Source organism: Dipodomys spectabilis, unplaced genomic scaffold, assembly GCF_019054845.1.
Source record: "Dipodomys spectabilis isolate Male_0828 unplaced genomic scaffold, ASM1905484v1 ptg000032l, whole genome shotgun sequence".
Classification (NCBI taxonomy): Eukaryota; Metazoa; Chordata; class Mammalia; order Rodentia; family Heteromyidae; genus Dipodomys; species Dipodomys spectabilis.
In genome coordinates this window covers 26,827,216-26,851,805 of record NW_024870709.1, presented here as the reverse complement: position 1 = coordinate 26,851,805, position 24,590 = coordinate 26,827,216, and the positions used below count along the sequence as shown (strand labels likewise).

Below are 24,590 nucleotides of genomic sequence, written 5' to 3'. Positions count from 1 at the left end.
AGAGCTGAGGATCACCAGTCACCAGACTCAGATGACAACAGAGAATGCAAATACTGAAATATCCTCAACATCTTCAAAATCCATGCATCCCTTTATCTAGTCAGAAAATCAGGCATGGGAGAACACTGTCCTATATTACCCACCAACCACCTTTTCCTAGAAAGATAAGAAAAAAAAAACAGTATTTTATGACTATGAAAAGCATTTCAGACTCTGATTTTCAGGGCCTGACCACTTTTCAGAGTGGCTTTGCTCTAAAATCTATCTCACAAGCAAGGGCAGCTAGCTTCTACCAAGTGCTGAGATGAGTTCTGCCAAAAGTACTTAGTTTCCCTAGAATTATATACTGTCTTCAAGTTCTGCTGTGTTATATAGACAACCTGTTCCTTTGCTGTCAGCAAAACCAAAGCTATTTCTCTTGAATCGCAAAATGGATAATAATGTAGAATGAAGAGAGATTTTTGGTTGGTTGATATTTTATCATTATAACATAGATGAAATCAAAAGTTCTGCCACTGTTCCTCCATTCACGTCTTTCAAAGGTCCTTTCTTCTTTTCACATGAATTCATTGGAATCTTGGCCATCCTGATTTGAAGACGTGTTCTCAATTTCATTAGGAATGAATACCTCTTTAGTTCCTCTATTTCCTTCTTCTTCTTCATCTCTTCTTTCTCCTTTTGATTTCCTGAATCTGGGCTTTTTTTTTTTCTCATTTCTCTCTTCATGGTCTATCTCTCTCTGTGCTGCCACGTCTGGGAACCACTCTGATTTAGTCTTTTCTAATTGGTTCAGGATCTAATTCACTTTCTTCTTGATTGTCACAATTTTTACATCCTTCTGCCTGTGAAGAGCTATCTGCCCCAAAACCATGTCAGCTGTTTTCTTCAGGTTAGACTATGGCGTGTATACCACATTAACATTGTTCATCTTGCAGCCTTGTGTTCTGTTGGCCTTCACAAGGTGGGCACAGTCCTTTAACACCTCCTTTGGAATGTCTTCTATCTTCTCTTGCTTATGTAATCGAAGGTATACATGAACTGAAGAGATTTTTGTCTACATGAAACCAAATATCTTCTGGCCAGCCATACTTTATCACCTCTTCCTTTTCATATTTATCCTTTCCCATGTAAATAAGTGTAAGTAAGATCTATTAACTACCTCACAGCAAATCGGCAACATTTGGTCACTTTTCACTCTACCGGTGAATGGTTTTTACAGGTTTTCCATTGCAAGCAGGGCAGCCCCTCCACTGAGACTATGCACAGGTGTCTCCTGTCTTACTGGTCACTACTGGTGAAGTAGAACACCATGATCCCTGGGGCTGCTCTTCCACCCCGCTACCACTGCACCTGTGGGGTTAATATTATAATTCAACAAATTAGTAGAGAAATTCTGAATGGGTACAATAGAAAGAAGAGGTTAGGCAGAGTTGAAATTAGCTGATCCTAAGATCACATTCTAATCAAGATGAATTGTGCATATGAATAGACTTGATAAATAGATTTGAACAGCCATTTGGAGATAATACATTCATCATCATCATCATCATCATTATCATCATCATCATCATCATCATCATCATCATCATCATCATTATCATCATAAATGAACAATAGCTCAGACTCATAACTAGGTTTCTTGGCATACAGTGGAAGTTTTGCAATCTCAAATTCGTCATACAATCAATAATCTCTTGAGACACTATAGTATTTCTATCTACCCAGCTTATGTGTGGATGTGTGTGTGAAAGAAACAATACATATTGTACATTTCAGATATATTAGTAAAACAAAAAATCTGAAAAATTTACATTAAAAAAAGCGATGGCCTCTTCTCTCTAATAAACCACCAGAAAACCAGAAGTGGCTTTGTAGCTCAAGTGGAAGAGCGCTAGCCTTGAGCTGAAGAGCTGAGGGACAGCGCTCAGGCCCAGAGTTCAGGCCCCATGACTGACCAAAACAAACAAACAAACAAACAAAAAACAAAAACTCAGCGATGATAAGGCAAACTTAAGTAATTACAGTATGCTTAAATGATTACAGGAAAATTCATTTTTAATGATTTGACAAAGAAGTTTCTAACAAAAACATAAAATATATTTACATTTTCAGCAATCTTAGAAGTTTCAATGAAAGAAGCTTTTGACGTAGATGAAGGAGATAGTTAATTTGAAAATAGATCAAGACTAATTATCCAATACATAACATAATGCAAATAGACGATAAAACTGATATGTTAGTCCTCACAAACTGTAGGACAAAATTAGGCATACTATTAAATGTCTATTGGCATTACCAAGGAGAAATTAAAGAAAGAATAAAATGAGAAGCCCTGGGTTAAAGATGATCTAATTATGAATTTATTGCATCTCAAGTAGGATAACATAATCCATACCTAAACTATGAGAAAACAAAACTGCTAATGAAAAAAATTCAAAGAAAAGATTCTTAAAATTCTACAGAAAATATGATCAAACTTATGTGTGAAAAATATGTATGAGAATTTCTGTTAGAATAGTTAATCTACTTTCTCCTCAGGAACCAGGTAGCTGTGCAACTAACCAACCACAAATGTAGGGGACACAATGTCAAAGGAGAATCCTTCCTAAAGCAAAAGCTGTCCTTCAAAAGCAGGCATGATATTCATTGACTACCAAAAATAGCAGCATTACTTGCTTTGCAATTCTAACCCATGTAACAAAAACTGTGGAGAGAGATTTTACAATATACCCACAAAATGTTTTCTTCTATACATGCTCTCCTGCAAATTAGGCTAAAAGGACATAGTCTGGTGACCATATATATATAAATTATAATACATCAGCAGAATGAATGCATGTAAAATGACATTTCACAACTTGCTAAATAGTATATGACAAAAAATAAATCATATACATATGTATATGTATTTATATGTATTTAACTCTGATTCCATAACAGGTAACATGTGCTTTAATTTCTGCCTTCTGGTTTATTGACTACACATTAACGAACACAACATGTAATGCTATTTATTAAATATCTTATATTCTCTTAAACATTAGAATTCTTTTAATCTAATAGAGTATGTCAAAACTGAATTTCAATCCTCCTTCATTACTCAAACTTTAATTTTTGTTCTTGTTTTGAATTTCAGAACATATATTAAGCAATGCTTAGTGAGTATTTTTTTTAACAGTTGACTTGCTTCTTATTCCTTCATATCTCTTCTTATTAGCTCATATATTTATTGAAGTTATAATACTAAGCTATTAACATGCTTTTATCAATAATACTGAAAGGTGAAAACATACTCAAAATCTTCAGAGGAATGTAAATCAGCCATATAATCTGTTTTTTTGCCAGTCCTGGGGCCTGAATTCTGGGCCTGAGCACTATCCCTCAGCTCTTCAGCTCAAGGCTAATGCTCTACCACTTGAGCCACAGCACCACTTTAGGCTTTTTCTGCTTATGTGGTGCTGAGGAATCGACCTCAGGACCTCATGAGTGCAAAGCAAGCACTCTACCACTGAGCCACCTTCCCAGCCCCAGCCATACAATCTTTATAACCTCAGCAACACTTTTACCCCCTCAAATTCATCTTGGGATTTAAACAGAATAATTCATTGCTTTGGCAATCAAGCTCTAACTTTAAATTTCACACAATATCATATGGATGATAGTGTGAAATAAGGACCGAAAACAATATAATTTCAAAAATCACGCAAATGAGTAGATTGCCATTATGTACTAAAAAAGTGGTCTATGATACATAAATGTATGCATACATACATACTCACAGACATAAATATGTGTGTGACACATTTTTTTGGGGGGTCGGTCGTGGGCTTGAACTCTGGGCCTGCGCACTGACCCTCAGCTCTTCAGCCCAAGGTTAGCAGTCTACCACTTGAGCTACAGAGCCACTTCCGGTTATCTGGTGGTTTATTAGAGAGAAGAGTTTCATGGACTTTCCTGCCCGGGCTGGCAGCGCTCAGCCTCCTGAGTAGCTAGGATTACAGGTGTGAGCTAGCGGTGCCCGTCAACACATTTATATTACATGTAGCTATATATAATATGCTATAAACTTCCAGAAGCATAGTAACATTGCTATCTTAGCTCCCTATTCAAAAGGAACCTATAACTATTCTATTTCCTGGGAGTGCAGAATTTAGGTGAAGAAAGACCGAAGTATTTAACTGAATAAGTTCACATTCAAGTGCTGTTAATACTATTTGAGGTAAGGAATTACAAGCACACACAGGGAAGAAGACAAAACCTTGCTAACTTTTAATATTCTTTTATTGGAATTTTTTATTATCTTTACATAGTTGTACAAAGGACTTGCCATTCAACAAACAGTTTATGGATAAAATTAATCTTGATCACTATCCCCCTTTCAACATTCACACCCAACCCTCCCAACCCACCCTTTCCTTCACTTATCTTAATTTTAGGTTATGTATTAATTTTTTTTCCATTTCAAAAAGTAGTTTAGGAAGCCATGAAAAAGTGAATGCTGCACTGGATGCTGGGCTGCTCATTCCTGTAATCCAAGGTACTAAGGAGGCTCAGTTCTAAGTATCCTGCATCATAACCAGCCTGGGCAGGAATATCTATTAGATTCTTATCTCCAATTAAACACCAGAAAACATAAAGTGGAGCTGTGAATCAAAGTGGTAGAGCATGAGCCTTAAGTGAAAGAGATAGGCCCTGAGTTCAAGCCTACGACTGACAAAAAAGTAAAAACATAAATAAAAAGAACAGGGCTGAGAGTTTTCCATGATTTAGGATCTTCTTGTAGAATGTTAACTCTGTTCTCATTGACTACTAAGCTCATAAAAAACATTCAAATTATTTAAAATATTAAAATTATAAAATTTTAATTTTATAGTGAGTCTTAAAGAGCCTTTGCTAAAAGAAGGATTTATTTGAAGAATTCTCACTGTTAATATAATTTAAATTTTAAAATGTTTTTACTAACACAGTCATAATACTCTATGTCGGTATGTGGTAAAGCAAGTGGGAAATTCGATGTGACTACAAGGAGAAGGAAAAGATGATGGGGTCATGGAAGGAGTTACTGGTCAAGATGCAACTGTACATGGGGATATGCTATGCTGTAACCCCCTTGTACTAACATTTGTGGATTTAAAAACATTGAAACTACAAAACAAACACAGGAAAACCAAGTACTAGTCCTCTGCACCCCTTTGGTTGATTGCAGTGTGGTTCACTTTCACTTCAGTAAAATTCACATAACATTTTCACTAAAATAAATAATTCTTTTTAGGTGTTACAGACACTGGAAAATGTTTTATATTTCTTTAAAAATTTCTTTAAAAAATGTGAATTACTGCTCAACTGTATTTCGATATAGTAAAATTTTCAGAGACTACAGATCCAGATTGCTACAAATTATTAAAATTATGAATGCTGCATTGGAGATTTATAGTTATAGGAACCGGGAACTGTATTATTTACATGGTAAAATGCACAACCTAAAACAATGTGTAGATATGCTTCAATACTTACTATTCAGAGCCAAGATTGTCTCTAACAGAAAAGAGCAGCCAAACAAGGGTGGAAAATTCAATTATATGTAATACGTAATGTGAAATGTTATGTTTATCTACTATTACATATTCTGTTCCTTGGGCAAATTGCTGTTTTGACAATTAGCTATCAAAAGACCAACTCCTTTTCTAGGCAAATACAGAAGAAATAATTAGCACAGAACTTCTTCAGTGTATCATTATGAAGTTATTTAGAACAGGTGTGTTTATAATCATAAGAAAGTGAGAAAAATCAATCTGTAATAGCAAATTCCCATTTTCACCTCTGAGCAACATAGGTTTGCAATAAAAAAAAACATGAATTTAGACATGAACAGATCTTATTACACAATCATATATACATCCTGTGGCCATAATATTTTCTATGATACTCCAATCTTAATTCTGTTTTGGTATTGTCACATTTTAAAAGCAGCAGAGTAGGCTTTTGCAAGGCTACAGTGTCTTGTGCAATAGCAAAGTACATTATTAGCTAGCACATGATGTGGGAAAATGTGATTTGCAGGGACTTAATGACAGATTTGTCTCTGGAAGGTTTGCTCCAGGTTGGGCCCTCCATCTGTTCCACAGGTCTTTATCAGGTTATTTCTAAAGGAAGTAAAATGTCTTCATCTTGATGTCTAAGGAATAATCTAGAAATGAATTTCTTTGGCAAAAGGAAAGAAGGATTTAACATGCATGTTTTAAAATCCTAATTCTTATCTAATTAAAATAAAAGTGCTTTTTATTTGTTCTGTAATAATAAACCATTCTCCTGGGTCAAGGCCACATTAATGATATGACTAGTAACTCAGATGATGAATTAGAATAATTTTTGTTTAAAACGTATCTTGCCTTTTTGACTGAAACATGTTAACAATAAGTGAAATTCTTTGTACACATCAGGAGGTTCTTTGTGATGGCCAAGTATATTTCCTGCCTTAATTATTCTATTTTGACATTTTTCTCTTTTAGGCACAAATACATAGTAATTAAGGAATAGATGAACCCAAATAAAAATTACATATGCAAATTATAAATATGGACAAGTTAATAATCTTCCAATGGAAGATTTGCTCATTGATCTTCAGCTTCTGACTATATCCAAGAGTAAAGCTTGCTACCTATACATGATATATTATGTCTTCTCTTTTATTTCCTATTCTGAATTGTGTTCACTGTCCATCATTTCCTCTTTCCTAGCATTTATCACTCTGGGATAAACTTTGTTTTCTAATACAAATTATGTGTATATGAGAAAGCTGATAAAACTGATTGGAGTTTGGAGTGATGTTTAGCACAGGACATTCCAACACTGAGCCTGAGATTGTATACTTGCTCCGATTCTATAGTCAAAGGCTTGCTTAGCATAAGAAAATAAATATAGCTAACATTTTAAAAATACCTTTTCTAGGGAAAAAATTTTAAATCCTTATTTGTCCTCATTTAAAAATAAAATGAGGGCAGGAAAGGTGGCTCAGTGGTAGTGCGCTCACCTTGCATACTTGAGGCCCTGGGTTCGATTCCTCAGCACCACATAAGCAGAAAAAAAAAGCCAGAAGTGGCACTGTGGGTCAAGTGGTAGAGTGCTAGCCTTGAGCTGAAGAGCTGAGGGACAGCACCCAGGCCCAGAGTTCAGGACCCATGACCAGACCCAAAAATAATAAATAAATAAATAAATAAAAAATGAAATACTATAAAATAAAAATGAAATACTAATTAAACATGGTTACTTTAATTGATCAAAGACCTCAAAATAAAAGCAGACACCCTGAAAATATTACAGGAAGGAATAGAAGAAAATCTAGGGATCCTTGGCACAGGCCAAATTTTTTTTTTCATTGTGAAAATACTGCACAGAGGGGTTACAATAACATGGGCAAGATAAAGAGTACATTTCTTATGAAGCATTGTAGCCTCCTCCTTTGTTTCTCCTACCTCCCACCTAATCCTCCCTCCCACCAAAGTTGTAAAGTTCGTTTCGACATAATGGCTTATACATCTCATTGTTGCAATGGGTCCACCTGTATCCCTATTTAAACGATTTGTTTTTTCCTTTCCCGTCAACAAATTATACCGACATCAAATACAATGAAAGCAGGGGTTATACTGTGGGGGAGGGACATACAAAGCAACAAAGAAATAATCTTATAAATGTGTTAGAAACAATTGCATGAAAGAAAAAAAACATTTGAATGCATATCTTAGGGTTCATTTCCGTAACATCAACTTATCTGACCTTTTCTGCTTGACTCAGACATATACTAGTTATTGAAAATAAGGGAAACCATGGGGCCTATGTTTCTTTGAGCCTGGCTTACTTCACTTAATATAATTTTTTTCCAAGTCTTTCCATTTCCTAACAAATGGGGCAATGTCATTCTTTCTGATGGAGGCATAGAATTCCGTTGTGTATATATACCACATTTTCTAGATCCAGTCATCGACTTAGGGGCATCTGGGTTGGTTCCATATCTTAGCTATGGTAAATAATGCTGTAATAAACATAGTTGTGCTGGTAGCTTTAGTGGCGTCTTGCTTGTGAACATTTGGGTAAAGAACATAGCTAGCAAGATCAATAGAAAGCCCACAGATTGTGAGAAGATCTTCACTAGGCATACAACAGACAAGGGTCGCATATCTAAAATATGCTTGGAACTCAAAAAATTAAATTCCCCAGCAACAAATCTTCAAAGAAACAACTGCCCAATAAATAAGTGTGCTAAAGACTTAAAGAGAAACTTCTCTGAAGAGGAAAGAAGGATGGCCAATAGTCACATGAAAAAAATGCTCAACCTTCCTAGCCATAAAAGAAATGCAAATCAAAACAACATTGAGATACCACCTCAACCCAGTTAGAATGGCTATAATCAAGAACTCTAATAACAGATGCCGGAGGGGAACCTTACTGCATTGTTGGTGGGAGTGTAAACTTGTTCAACCATTTGGAAAGTAGTCTGGAGGTTCCTCAAAAGACTCCACGTAGAGCTCCCCTCTGACCCAGCAATCCTACTTTTGGGTAGTTACCCAAATGTTCATAAACAAAATTTTTTTAACAAAGACCCAGAAACACAACAAATCCAAGAAATGTTGGACAAATGGGATTGCATGAAACTGCAGAGCTTCTGCATGGCAAAGGGCATAACCAGTGAGATAAATAGGAAGCCCAAGGCCTGGGAGAAGATCTTCACTAGCCATACAACAAACAAGGACCTCATATCTTAAATATACTTAGAACTCAAAAAATTAAAACCTCCAAAAACATATACTCAAAGAAAAAACTTCCCCATTAATAAATTGGCTAAAGACTTAAAGAGAGACTTCTCTGAAGAAGAAATAAGAATGGCCAATAGACACATGAAGAAATGCTCAACTTCTATAACCATAAAAGAAGTGCAAATCAAAAAAATATTGAGATTCTACCTCACCCCAGTTAAAATGGCTATAATCAAGAACTCTAATAACAACAGATGATGGAGGGAATGTGGACAGAAGGGAACCTTACTGCATTGTTGATGTGAGTGTAAACTTGTTCAACCACTTTGGAAAGTAGTATGGAGGTTCCTCAAAAGACTGTACATAGAGCTCCCCTCTGACCCTGCAATCCCACTTTTGGGCATTTACCCAAATGATCACAAATAAGGCCATACTAAAGCTACCAGCACAACTATGTTTATAGCAGCATTATTCACCATAGTTAAGATATGGAACCAACCCAGATGGCTCTCAGTAGATGTGTATCAAGAAAATGTACTATATATATAATACATTGTATATTACATACAACATTATATATATTTTATATAATATGCAATGGAATTCTATGCTTCCATCAGAAAGAATGACATTGCCCCATTTGTTAGGAAATGGAAAGACTTGGAAAAAATCATATTAAATGAAGTAAGCCAGACCCAAAGAAATATAGTCCCTTATTTGTACGAGGATTATCTTATCAGATGAGCAGAAAAGTTCAAAAGCTATGTACATAAGGCCATATAAGATGATGTTCAAATTCAATCCAATGGGCCAATGGAGTGAGATAATAATAGGAAAAAGAAGAATAAAAGCAAAAAAGAAAAGAAAAGCAAAAGATGGTCAAGAGTTAGAATAGAAATGCAAGTTGAAATGACATTGGTTTAATATGGGTCAACTCAGAAAACAGAAACTATGCTAGCAATTTGAACAAAGGAGATTTAATATTATAACTAGTTAACTAGTACAGTTATTTCTTTGAAAAGGACAAAGAAGATCTTTTAAAGGTGCCAAAGTTTATGGTGAAGGTATCAAGCAGAATATACCTGTAGTTCTAAGATAAGGTGAATAAGAAACTTAGAAACATATAGGACAAACACAAAAGCTGGGATTGAGGTCTTTTCGGAAACAGAAGGCAATCCCAGAATTCTTCAATGGCCAAACTAAGGAAATCTACAGCAGTGTGTTCTTGTCTTCCAAGAGGTAGAATATTTTCCAAGGATTTAGAGTGCAACTGCTTCAGTTCTGTAGTCTACAGGTGACAGAATAATTGGTCTGGGACCATGCCCTTACTGAGCTGCCTCAGCTGGTAATTGAGGGCCATTTAAATAACTACTTGTCAGTTCATGGTTGTCACATCAGCTATTTAGGAAGCTGAGGTAGGAAGACTGTTGTCTGATGCCAGCCTTTGCCAAGACACAAGATTCTTTCTGAAAAATAAACTTAAAAAAAGGATTTAGGGTGTGGGACCAGTAGCAATGTACTTAGTGATAGGAGCTAAGTTCAAACATCAATACCACAAAAAGAATAAAAGAAAAAGAAGAGAAGAAACATCATGACTTATAATGGCTAACTATCTCTATTCCAGGTATGATCTACTAATGCTGCATCAGTCTTTTGTATTCTTTCTTGACAAAATGATTGCTCTACAGCTGAAATGCAATAAACTTATAAATGTCATATTGTACAAAGAATGAAAGATTCTATACTTTCATTGCACATCATTATAAAAATGTTTGGACCTATATAAAACAATATAACAGCTTCATGTTACCACTTAACAAGGTGCAATAGTTCTTTGTACAAATAATGTAGTTGTCAACTTCTCCATTTATGAAAAGATACCAAAGACCAATTGTTACTGAACTTATTATTAGCAATATTATTTATCAAAGTCAGTTAATACCCAATATTTTTTCTTATCTAAAGAAAAAAAAACAATTATAAGACAAAACTCCAGGAATGTGAAGTTGAAGGTAATCAGAGGAAAGAGATGAGAATAGATGAATTGACATATAAAGAAACACATGGACACAACAAGCCAAGAAAATATATGAATAGTAGCCTCTCTTCTCAGTACTTTATGAGCTTGTAGTTTATATCTGCATTTATTTTCTGATACCTCTTCAGTATTTCATTTGCAGCTAGCCAGAACATTAAATAGCTGAGATTCCTTACCAGGAATGGTTATTGAGACCATTTATTTCTTTAAAGAAAATTAGCATTATCTTCAAGTGTCCTGCTTTGTTTGGTGGTTGTAGTTTTCATGCTACTGTTACTATTGTATTACAAGTTCTTTCAAGTACTATGTATTCCTATCATGTGGGAAGGAAGTAACATAGCAATCAAGTAGTTTCCTGTTGGCAATTTCAGACATCTCAGACTATGCTAGTCTATTTTTCTTTGAATTGGAAACCCTAAATGGACAGGTAGCAACTTTATTTTTCTGTGCAGTGGGACAATTCTCACCTAATCTAAATGAACAATTACTTCTTGAAGAAGTGAATCTAACTTAAAAAAAGATCTCTAGTTGGGAGAAGATAATTAAACATTTTTTGAATTGTCTATTATGATTAGCATAAAGAGAACCCCAAGATATGTTCACTCCTTAGTTCCCGTTTATTTGTTTTCAAAAGAGAGGAAACATCATCAAAAAATCTTTAATAGAAGTCTAGAATCCATCTTGTAGGAGTGATTTCTATCATTTTACTGTATTGCCTTCCAACTAATGTATTCTCTTCTAACTGAGGTCTTCCGTTGAATCTTTACATTAGGTTTGTCACATGATAGGGTTAGGTAAATGTAAAATTCATTTATTCCATGAGCATGTGATGAATACTCCACCTTCTTTTTCCTAAAATGAGTGCCTTGACTCATTAGAGAAAATATTCTGTGAGTTCAAAAATGTTGATAGTTAATAAATATTTGTGGATACAAAGACAAATAAATGTACATAATACGTATCCATTTTCCATGAAACTTAATAGAAGAGATTCAACATAATCTCCTTGCAGAGAATGGTGCAATATAAGGCCCTACTAGTGGTATATATTCTTGGTATACCATAAAATCCACAATTGTGATCTTTACTAAGCTCTGTTGAACCAATGCTTAGAATACATCTCTCTCTATTGTCAGACCTTTGCAAGAGGAAGAAACTAAATTTATTATGCTTTAAGGGTATCATATTGCCTACCTGGATATTAATACTCATATTTCTAGTGAAACATCCTTCAAGGATCCATACTTAGAGCATATCTATTATGCCCAAAGATTTTATACATGTGTATCTATATTTGCATTTTTATTGAGCTACAGATATAGCCAAACTATTCTTCATAGCTTTGATAATGTCCAATGTATATCTGAAACCTCATGCTGTATTAACAATTAATTGATAGTGTTCTGAGGTTTAGGATTTCACCCTCTATAAATGCTGAATAATAAACATCTTTTCTTTTAATATAGCTACCTGTAGCAGATGGCATAGGTCTGATTTAGAATCCTAGGAATATTCATTATGATTCTCACATTATTTGTCAGAAATTCTGAATATTATCACTATTATGATCCAAATCTAAAACTGTCTCTTCTTGGCTCATGTATTAAGGGCTTGGTTGTCAGCTGATGTGTTTTTGACTACTGACTGGATTTTTTTTCTTTTGCCAGTACTGGCCTTGAACTCCAGGCCTGGATGCTGTCTCTTAAGTTTCTTTCCCTCAAGCCTAGCACTCTACCATTTGAGCCACAGCTCCACTTCCAGCTTGTTGGTAATTTATTGGAGATAAGAGTCTCACAGCTGTTCCTGCCTGGGCTGGCTTTGAACTGCTATCCTGAGATCTCAGTCTCCTGAATAGCTAGGGTAACAGATGTGAACCACCTGAGCCTGGCTCAATGATTACATCTTGAAGGATATCCTTTCATCAATATATTAATCCATTGAGGATCTCAGAAATTGGATGTGGCACCTAACTGAAAGAAGTGGGTTACTGTCAGTGTGGCTTTGAAGGGTATGTTTCCTCCTACCCCCCAGACCCTTCTCTGTTCTCTTCTGATACAGAGTAACATGAGCCACATTCTCTTTGTAACATAATGTTCTTTTCTATGCCATAGAAACAGACACAGTAGAACAAAGTGACTATTACTAGGCTAAAATATCTAAAATCATGAGCTAAAATGAATTCTTCTCAAATCAATTTTCTGGGGTATTTTTTCAGCAGGAGAATAAGAAACACTAATGGCATTCCTATTTGCAACATTCAATTGAGTGCCATTGGAATTGCTGAACTAGAGATCATCAATGAAGAGTAACATTCACTGAAGCCTAATCTTGCTGAAGAATATAATTCTTGTCACCATTCCACTGAAAACTGGCAGCCTTAGAGCTGACAGCTCATTCACATGTGATTAGCATATATTAATGATCCAATCCTTAATTTGAAAAGGTAGTCTTCCTCTCAGATCTTCATATGATATGATATCACAGGAAAAGCCACTCACAAAATACATGAAAACATTAGCAGTCTCAGTCATGTTGTTTAATATCTTAAGAGAATGCATAATAATATGGGTAGGGCACTATATATTGCATGTAAGTCATCACAATTTCCTCAGTTTCTTAAAATTCTCATCTGTAAACTTTTAAATTAATTACTGATCAAGAATTTAAGGAGTTTATACTAAACCTCATAACTTAATATACTTTGCAATCAGGTTACTTTGAATAGTGTTGATAAATGAAATATTTTCTTCGCAGCCTTAATTTTAAAAGCAGTGACTAAGAGAAAGACTGTTTTGACAAAATTGAGTGGAAGGAGCCAAGAACTCAGGCATTTGCCTTTCTTGTATATACACATTGACTTTCCAATGCATAGAAATCCCAGTTTTCTATAGAGCTCTGCTTAAAAATCAATGTATTTCGTAACAATGAGCTATCAATCCTGTATTGTTTTAGTTTAAAAAAAAACATTGCAGTTATTTGGGTCTATACTATAAAGCCTCCATAGTTGTTTCCATACTCCAAAGTTGTTTTCATACTTTCTTAACTAAGCTCTAGGTCCTACTGTTAAGTTTTCAAATGTAATAAAATTAAAATGTGTAGGTAATGGGTCTTATGCTTTCATTGCTGAATATTACAAAGAGAATGACTCACATGTATACTCATACTGTCAGACCCTAGAAAGATATTAGGCAATTAAGGTTACTCAATTACAACTGAATAAGGCATTCAGCTCCAATAATGAATTTTGTTTCTCTCCTGTCAAAAACGTTAACAATGCAGGTATTTTCATCATTAACTCAAAATAGCATCATTTATATTGTATTTTCCCATCTCACATATTAGTTTTTATCTGCATTATCAATATACTATCTTTATAGATACGTACACTTATGTATGCATACATATACAGATATATTGTCTGTGTACACACATACATATTATTTTATTATGGCAAGCACATTCATTTTCTATTATACTCTCTTTTCGTTTGGGTTAGAAGATATTTTTTTCAAACATTCATGAAAGCCTAGCTGTTGAAAATGATGTTCTTGATTGTATCTTTTATAGATTTCCTCTAAAATGGAAATGCTATTAAAACTTGATTATTTTAAGTTTATCTCTTCAGCAACTTGTCTAAATCTAGTTATTCTAATCAATAGCAATGACAGTTGTTCCCTGTAGAATGGCATGCAATCTCAATTCTTATGTGCCATGGTTAAATAAATTTCTTGTCTGTATTGGAGAAATCAACTTGATATTCGTTTTATATTTAATTTGGTATTTGGCTTCCTGTCTTGCTAATGTTCTCAAAATGCTTGCAACACTGTCTCATTTTATTCATACTCTGCTTATTTTGCTGACTTAAATAGTATAATTAATTTGCCTATTGAGATATAGATCTTCTGCACCTAGTTGATTTACTGACAAGAAAATGGGAATCCTGCTCGTTGTGAATTATTTAGACTTTCAGTGCAAATTGAACTAAGAACAACAGAATCTAGGTTTTTTTGTATGTTTTTTTTATTGTAAAAATGTGTACAGAGTGGTTACAGTTACATGAACAAAGTAATGAGTACCTTTCCTATTGAGCATTGTTGCCTCCTCCTTTGTTTTCCCCCTACCATCCCTAGTTTTACAAATGTTTATAATGGCACAGTAAGGACCAGAGGAAACTTCATAGGATGTAAGGGAATTAAATTCCTGTGCAGTATCCTCACCTTTAAGATGATAAATGTGAGAAGGTGAAGCTAAGTATAATGTTGTCAGTTATAATGTCTTGAGAGCAGTGAAAAACAGTTGGATAACTTTTTTGGATAGGTCTTGTCTCAAGCAATATTTACTTACTGTCTTAAATGTGAAAGAGAAGAAAGTTGTGCTAGGTTCAGATGCCTTTGTAGGGCTTAATTTTGAGCTATCACGTTTTACTATATGTTTTTATTTTAAAGATATTGTAAAGATACTGTACAGAGGGGTTACAGTAACATGAATAAGGTAATAAGTATATTTCCTATTGAGCATTGTTGCCCCTTCCTTTGTTTTACCCCTACCATCCCTCTCTTCTGTACCTACCCAACTCCTTCCCCTGAACTCGAAGTTGTAAAGTTCATTTTCAACATAGTGTCTTGTGCATTTCATTGTTACAATGGGTCAACCTGTATCCTTGTTTCGCATTTTGTTATTTCCCTTTCCTTCCCCAAATTAGAAAAATGTATATACAAGATGCAGTGAACCGGAATCTAATACAATGAAAACAGAGGTTATACCATGGAGGAAGAACATGCAAAAGAAACAAAAAAATCACATAGTACATTAAAAACAACAGCGACAAAGATGAAATCTCTGTGTCCCTATCTTGGGGTTCATTTTGCTTAGTATCATCTTACATGGACATACATACAGAGCTTTTGACATTTTTTGCTTGTCTGGTAAGATTATCCTAGATGTATACTAGTTACTGTAGATAAGAGAAGCCATGGGACCTATGTTTCTTTGGGTCTGGCTTACTGAACTTAATGTAATTTTTTCCAAGTTTCCATTTCCTAACAAATGAGATGGTGTCATTCTTTTTGATAGAGACATAGAATTCCATTGTGTGTTTGCATAAATACACACACTTACACACACACACACACACACACACACACACACACACACATCACATCACATTTTCTTGATCCATTCATCTACTGAGCACATGAATACTTATACCTGCATTAAAGAAAACTTTGAGGGCCAGGCCCTGGTGGCTCACCTGTAATCCTACTCAGGAGGCTGAGATCTGAGGATAACGGTTCAAAGCCAGCCGGGCAGGAAAGGCCATGAGACTCTTATCTCCAATAAACCACTAGAGAACTGGAAGTGGCGCTGTGGCTCAACTGGTAGAGCTCATGCGTTGAGCTGAAGAGCTGAGGGACAGCACCCAACCCCAGAGTTCAAGCCTTACAACTGACAAAAAAAAAAAAAAAAACTTTGGAAAAATAATCTGAATTGAGTAGACTAAAAAAGAAAAGGTGATCATATGAAGCAAAGAAAAACTCTCAAAGCCTCATCCTTGTACAACTTTTTAATATATTGAACCTACTGTTCATACTGTGCATTAGTTCTAGTTCATATAATATACACTGACTTCATGTTGTAGTAAATTTATTTGCATAATATAGTAACTTACTAAACTCATTTCATCTTAATTGCTTATTTTGGAGAAAAGACCAACAAAGGAAATATGCAGGCTAGTAATGATTCATGTTTGCTCCTCAGGAGGTAGAAATCTAGAAGATCATCAGTCTGGGCAGAAAAGTCCATAAAACTCTCTACAATTAACCAGACAAATGCACAGCCAGAGGTGTGGGGGAAGTTGTAGAGCACGAGCCAAGCTAGAAATCTGAGGAACAGGAAGCCCCCTGCTCTTGGACCCCTAGCAGATAATTCTGCTCTATCTTGACAAAGTGTTTATTTTATCACCATAACTTTCAATAGACTGTCAGATCACCAGTGATAATTAGCTTCTGCTAGCTTCCATCCCAGCTTCTCCTTCTACCTAATCATTACCTCTTACATCATCACCAGTAGCAGTATTATCTCCTCTGCTCCTCAGAAAAGGTCCTATAAACTTCAGAATAAAAATAAATTGCAATGGTTAACTCTGTTTTGTTTCTAGTTATTTGCTATTTTTACTTCTTTTTATATCTGGGTTCAACATTTTTAGTGATAGGAACAGTTTATTTTTCTCAAGAAAACAAACAAGTCAAAGCAAAATTATATTTACAAATGTATATTCTAATATTCTATTTGAAAGTCAGGTATTATGATATATTAGGGAATAAATTTTCAGTATCCGTGTAAGGTAGAGAACTATCATCGATTCAAACTTTAGGTTTATCTTTAAGCTAACAAGACTTATAGGTCATTCGTTTTCTCATAATTTACAAATACTCATTATCTGATAGAGAATCCAATATTCAATGTTCATTTCATAAATTGTTGCTAGATAATTTCACAAACCAAAGCTTGGATCAACTACATAGAGGCAAGTAAAAACAATCCACAAATATAAATTGATATCCCCCCATTTCTTATTAGCATCAAGTAATTATAAAAGGGATTTCATTTTAACATGACCATGTATGAATAAAATGTTTTTGATTATCTTCCCATCTACATCACTGTCTCTGGGCATCACTTGAGTTTGGTGTTTGCTGGTTTATACACATATACATATATAATAAATATATGTATATACATGCACATATATATTTTGTTTGTTGGTTGGTTGGTCATGGGGCTTGAACTCTAGGCCTGAAGGCTGTCCCTCAGCTCTTCAGCTAAAGGCTAGTTCTCTACCACTTGAGCTACAGCACCACTTCCGGTTTTCTGGGGGTTTATTGGAGAGAAGAGTTTCCTGCCTGGGCTGGGTTTGAACGTAGATCCTCACATCTCAGCCTCCTGATTAGCTAGGATTACAGATGTGAGTCACTTGCACCCAACATACACACACACACACACACACACACACACACACACACACACACTCACTCACACACACACACATATGCTTTTGTCATTAAATTTGTAAATAAAATTCAATTTTAGTTAATTAAACAGGATTTGAACTAAATTTCTTTGATTCTTCAATGACTTACTGCAGAGAGAATAAGTTAAAGGGTGGGAAAGGAAGAGGGAGCGGGGAGAGATTTGACACTCAGACTAAGTTCTCTTTCCTTCTTTCTTGAGCAAAGATAAGTAGAATGTTAAGATTAGCTCTGTATATTTTTCTCCTACCAAAGGTTTTCACACATGTTTTTCCATTTTCCCTACCAATGAACTACACTCTTTAGACACATCATGAATACTGGAAAAAATATAAGTACCTAAATTATCATTAAAAGATAATGATAATAGATGATAGCCTCAGGACTTAATTTCTAGTTTAAGATTCCTTCCCAAACACACAAAGTAGAGCAAAACAAAAAATGGAGTTGAGGAAAACTTGATGAGCATTTTTTAAAGAACTATCTGAATTTGAAATTTGTCATTAACTTGTTGTTAGCATTTCAGTTAGTTTAGTTCTTTTCAGCATTAACTGCAACTAAAATTATATCTCTGACTGATGTTTATAGACCCCTTTATTCATGACATTTGCTTGTGATTCTGTGGATAGTACTAGTCTTAACAAAATTTTAACTTTTGGACTTGTAATGTAAGCTAGAATCGTGACCTGTGTGCATGATAATGGAATAATAATTATATAGTCAAAGGTCAGGAAATGAATGGATTGACCAAAGTTGGATGTAGTATAGTTATGTTTATGGAGCTACTTCCTTCACTTTTCAATTTGAGTGCACATCTGCTTGAGGTTCCAATGTTTTCAAATACTTTTCATCAACTCTTTGTGATGATGTTTTATATAACCCCTTCAAGAAAATCTTTTGATCGATTTTTGTTAAGACTTCTATTCAAGTGCTCTCAGTACCACTTCCAAATCCACAAGCCTCTCAAGTCTTTTCCCTGTCTCCTGTTTCAAACCCTGGTGAGTTAGTCATTAGTCATGTTTCTCCTATATGCTGTCAAAAATTTACAAATCACCTACTTTTTCTTCAGGGAAGCCCATGTAACTGACATTAGTCACTTAATGCATCCATGTTCGTTAATGAAAATCTGATGTATTTTAAACCCTGTTATTTAAATGATCACATACACATAAATAGAATTTAATGCATATGTTAAGCATACATTTGATACAAATGGAATGACTTGCATTAAATTTAAAAATGAAAATGTGTAGCTGATGGCTACACATTTACATGTTTTTAATAGAAAAAGAAACACAAGGCTGAGATCTGAGGATTATAATTGGAAGCTAGCTCAATCAGGACAATCAGTGGTACGCTTATCGCCAATAAACTACTTTAAGTGCTGGAAATGGAACTGTGACTCAAGAGGTAAAAGACTAGACTTGAGCAAAAGAATCCCAGGGACAATTCCCAGACCCTAAATTCAAGTCACAAGACTGGCACCACAAAAAGAAGAAGAAGAAAAATAAAACCCTCAAAGATCAATGATTATGATCACCTCAGGTAAATGCTAAGTTTATAAAATAATTTACATGAGAAAGAATGTTATTTTAAACAGATAAAAATAAGTATTTATTAAACCTTAGTACAGTTTAGTGATTATATTTCTTTAAAATTATTAAAAGGAATTTTTTGTAAGTAATCGTCATTGTAAAAAGTGACATCTATTTGACTTATTAACCTCTAGATTACTTCCTGTAGTTGAAGTGTCACACATTATTTGGCTTCAAGTAGACAATTTTCTGTTACATACCATTGACTGCCTATATGTAAGAACATTTGCTTTAATTTCACATCTATGTCTTCATATTCATCAATAGTGAATTGTTTAATGCTTCTAAGATGTTCATTTAGGACATTATACTCAGTCTATTTCACACTAACAGCAATACCACTCGATTTATTATGGTCATTCCCAGCAATGTTCTATGGATGTGTTGACCTGCTTATGGGCATGTACAAAGATGTAGAATAATGTGGTTATGAGATATGAAAGTCATAAGTCAAAGTTCAAAGTCAATAAACTTTGACTCTTCCTGGATTTTCTTTAGAATTTATCTAGCTGCTGAATTCTTATGTGTGGGAAGACATTAGGAGAGAATCATGTAGTAACAGAATGTCATTACCTATTGGACAGATTGCCCGAAGACAATGAAATTACTAAACTTTTAGTCTGAACAAAACATACACTACAAGTTTCAAAATTCAGGGACCATGTAAATAGTATTTTCTTAACATTTTAGAATTATATTATGAAATAAAAATTATGGCAGAGGCAGTGTTTTATTTTTGTCTGGGTTTCGTGACTTTAAAATTTTGAAGTTAGAAAATGACAAATCTGAGCAGAACTTTAATAAGGAGAATAAATACAAAATTACAATACTATTTTTTAATTTATAAAAGTAATACAAATAAATATGAAGGAAACTAATAATTAAACTAATAATTAAAAAACAAATAATTAAAATTTGATAATAAAACTGAAGAACCAAATATTCTCCTACTGTAAAACTTTAATTTTGAAGAAGGTTAATATAGACAGGAATCATTCTGGAAAAGCTGAAAATACAAAGGAATATTATCAAGAAAATTCTAGATGGTAATCAATATCAAAATATGAGAATATTTTTGTAATAAAATTATAATATTAATTTTTAAAATAATCAATTAGGAAAGCACAAGTCTTAGAAATTATCTAAAATGCAAGAAAAATCAACATGTAGAACAATTTTTATCTTTGCAGTTTATATTACTTATTGTTATAGTAGCATTCCAAATTGAGAGAAACTTGTTATTGGTATTTTATGTTTTTAACCTCTTTTATATTTAAATAATAAAATATAACTTCAAATTATAAATACTTTTTTCCTTTATTGTTTTTGTGCTTGAGAATGATCTTTTTCATATAAAAGTAAAACAAAAAAGGCAATATGTAGATTCACTTTTTTTTTCATTTTTATAAATTTCACAGCCGGGTATAAAAATCCCCATTTTGTTGAACTTCACAAAGTAAAGATTTATTAGGGAACTGAATTTTAAATCTACTTTTAAATGTTATCCAAACAAAGTGAAATGCAGAATAAAAGAAGGGAAAGACCGAATATTTGCTTTGTGTTATATTTCATGTACTTCTCTGCTTGTGTATTCTAGTGACGAAAGGCATTTTCTGGACCCGGAATCTTCTTTGCTTTAATGGGTATTCTGAGCCTTTGTTTACTTTCCAATAACAGGGAAACAATCCAAGATGTCTAAAAAAGGAAAATAGCACCATGTAATATTTGAGAATGAATACTTCCATTTCAACCAAATGAAATTGAATTATACATTATTTTTTAAATAAAATAACTTATAAAGAAATAAATAACCATGAAACCTCTTTGTCAGAGAGCATGTAAAACTAATGGCAAGCAATAGACTTAAAGGCCAACTTTCACAAGTTCCCATCTCTGTTTTTTACAGATAACTTCTGACAAATACACATTTCACATAAAGCTTTTTCATTTGCATGTCAAAAATCAACTGATTCATACATTTGCCTTAATTTATAAGAAAGAAAAATTTGTGTCATGAGGAAAGGATATAGACTAAGTCTGGCCTTGCAACTCTGTAGCTTTGGGCTGTGAATCTCTTCCTGAATTCATTGAGACTACAAATTTCCATATGAGAAAGGAAGAGGGTTAGGCCACATTCACTTCCAATATCCTTAAGCTTTTGTTCTTGCAATAAATAATCTAAGTGAACAAACTAGTTTTCCCCCATTTTTACTTTAGGTCTCATACTAATGTTCAACAATATTTTTTAAATTTTCTGTTTGTAAATGCTCTTGTGAATGTCCCTGTGACCTTTTCTTAAGTGTAGATTTGGCTACAAATGTGTATATAAACCTTGTTCTGAAATATTTAAAATGATTTGCTGACTATTCTTTCACATTGTATTTAATATTCTTTTTTAACAGTTTATCTAGGTAGGCTTCTTGTCCTTATATTAGCCATCCTCCTGCCTCAGACAATGAGGATTAGGGTAAAGGATGTGAACCACTTTGCCAATCTCATGACTTTTCCTGTATTCAGTTTTGTTGTTGTTTGCTTTTTATGAGTTTATTGGTTGCTGTTCTGTTCCTAGGGCTTCACTTTAGGACCTTGGGTGCTCTTATCCGTGGAGTTTGGTGCTCAAAGCTTAAGCCATGGCTCTACCTCTGGCTTTTTTGGTGGTTCTTAGACTTTTATCACTTAAAAATCTCACTGACTTTGCTGGGTTCTCTTTGAATTGCTATGTTCAGACTCAGCCACTTAAATAGCTAGGATTACAGACCTGAATCGCTGTTGCTGGGCCTGTATTCAACTTTATCTAACAATTTTCCAGTAGAGTGACCAGATACCTTAAAATTTTTGAGACATCTATAAGCCTATCAATGTGCGCCATTCATTGGGAATTCTAAGTATTTCCCTTGTTTGCATAGACACATATTTCTTACACAAAGGAGTTTCATTGTATTATGGCTATCTCTCTTTCTCTCTCTCTCTATATATACACATACATGTATATATACATATACACATACATTATACATATACATATTATACATATATACACATATACATATATACATATAAATAAATATATATACATGTTAAAACATGACAAGGTTCATCCCTTGATCATTTTTTATCCCCATTCATCCTCCACTTTTTTATTTTCACAATTTTAATAGATTTCATGCTTTTATTGTCATATACATATATAATGCAATTTGTTTATATTAGATTCTTCCTAATTATCTTTTTGCCCTTTTCTTCTGCTGCACTCCTTTCCGAAGCAGAGTATCTTTCACATATTCATGTGACTATTCTTTAAAAAATTATGTATTTTGGTACATAATTATTACAAAGTTGTGAAAATCAGAAAATTTAGCCTTGATATAATGCCATTATTTAACTCACAATTCCTCATCAACTTCAATCAACTTATACAAGTTATACTATAGTTTTTCTTACCTGTTAGGTATAGAACTAATCTAAAATCATGCAACAATTTGATTTTTGAAAGAGCTGCTGAGTCCTTCTTTGTTTCTTAACATTTACTCTTTCTTATTAAGGAATAGACTACATTAACTCTTAACATATCACTCATTTGTGTTGTCATTTGACATGTCCAAAATAGGCTATTCTTCCTTTGTAGCTATCACATATTCTAGGGTCACCTTACATGTTGTAAACATGAGTTTGGGAACCAATAATTTTCCCCATCAACATAATTTCTTCAAGTAAATGATTACATTCAAATGGCAAATTATAGATCTTATTCTGTAAAGGGACTCACATCACACAGAGTGAGTTTCCATTGATATATTTCCAGCCAGCAACATAAGATATTGGAATGAATTTATATTTTTCTGTGTACTCTAAATTGAGAATCATTATGTTTAAGAAAGTGAGAAGTTGATTCTTATTATTCTCAATATGTCTACTATGTCTTAGTGCAAGTCCAGATCACAGAAGCATCTGCTCTGTGGATTTGGGATGTGCTATCAAACATGTAGCTACATTGATCAATTAGACTTCCTGTGAAATGATTAGCTTAGGGATTTTTTATAAAGGTTTCATCATGTTTGCACAATAGACTTTTTTTAACTGCATCTTTAGTTGACCCATCCCTGGAGAAAGGTAGCTGGGCCTGAAATTTAAATCTTCTAATCAAAGCTTGGTGCTTCAGATGACTAAGCCCCCTCCCCACGCTATCCATGAGCCTAACAAGAGTCACCTTGTTATAAGATTATGTACATACATGGATTCAATTATTGGCATTAATAATTAATTCAATATTGACCCCCTTTATTCTCTATGAAGGCTAACACTTCCAACCCTCTAATCAAATGGTTTGTTCCTTTGGCAATCACCCCTTATCAAGCTATTTAGGAACTACCAGAGTCAGATCATTAGCATAACTAATAGTTTCAAAAGACTTATCTGTAATATATCGCCAAAATCTATCTTCTAACCCTTTTCACAAAGGTTTTAGGATTTTTGTGTGAGAGAACATGGAAAAAATGTATATTTTAAAATGTCAGTATCACAGGTGTACATTTTATGTAATGTCTTTTGTTAAATTGTTAACATCAACATATGTTAATTTTAAAGTTATTATATTGAAAGGGTGTGAATGGGTCTATTTTTGGATATCTAATTTGTTCCAATGAAATCTGGTTTTCCATTTAGAAATTCCATAGTGTCTAGACCTCTGAAGTGTTAAAGGGTCATAGTTGGAAGTTGAAATTTTATAAATCCTCCTCCAACCTTGATCTCATTATCCACAACTTTTATGACTACATCTTTTCATATGTACATCACATTTGAAGGTGTGTTTTGCAATTCATACATTTTTGAAACTTCTGGATTTATAATTAGATTGCTTTGAGCTTATAAAGAATTACTTCTTAGCAATATCATGCACTCTAAATTAACCTTGCTACACTTTCCCAATTATTTCCTATATTTAGTGTTTTCCTTAAGCCTAGAGCATATCTTTAACAGTCGCTTCACATTTCTTGCCTGCTAATGACAACGTCTGCTTTATCTGTGTTGTTTTCTCTAGTTCATTTTCTCTCTTCACAGTATCATCATTCTCACTTTTCACTTTACTAATTTTAATGATATGCTAGATTTTGTCATTGATTGAGCCACTGTAACACAAGTTTTATATCCCCCCATGAGAAACAAATGTATCATGTCTCAA

The 24,590-nt window shown here is 33.9% G+C and overlaps 1 pseudogene; it reads right to left on the bottom strand.

Moving 5' to 3' along the window:
• Positions 1–475: 475 nt before the first annotated feature.
• LOC122105515 overlaps positions 476–24,590 on the bottom strand; it is a 59,489-nt pseudogene continuing 35,374 nt past the window's right edge.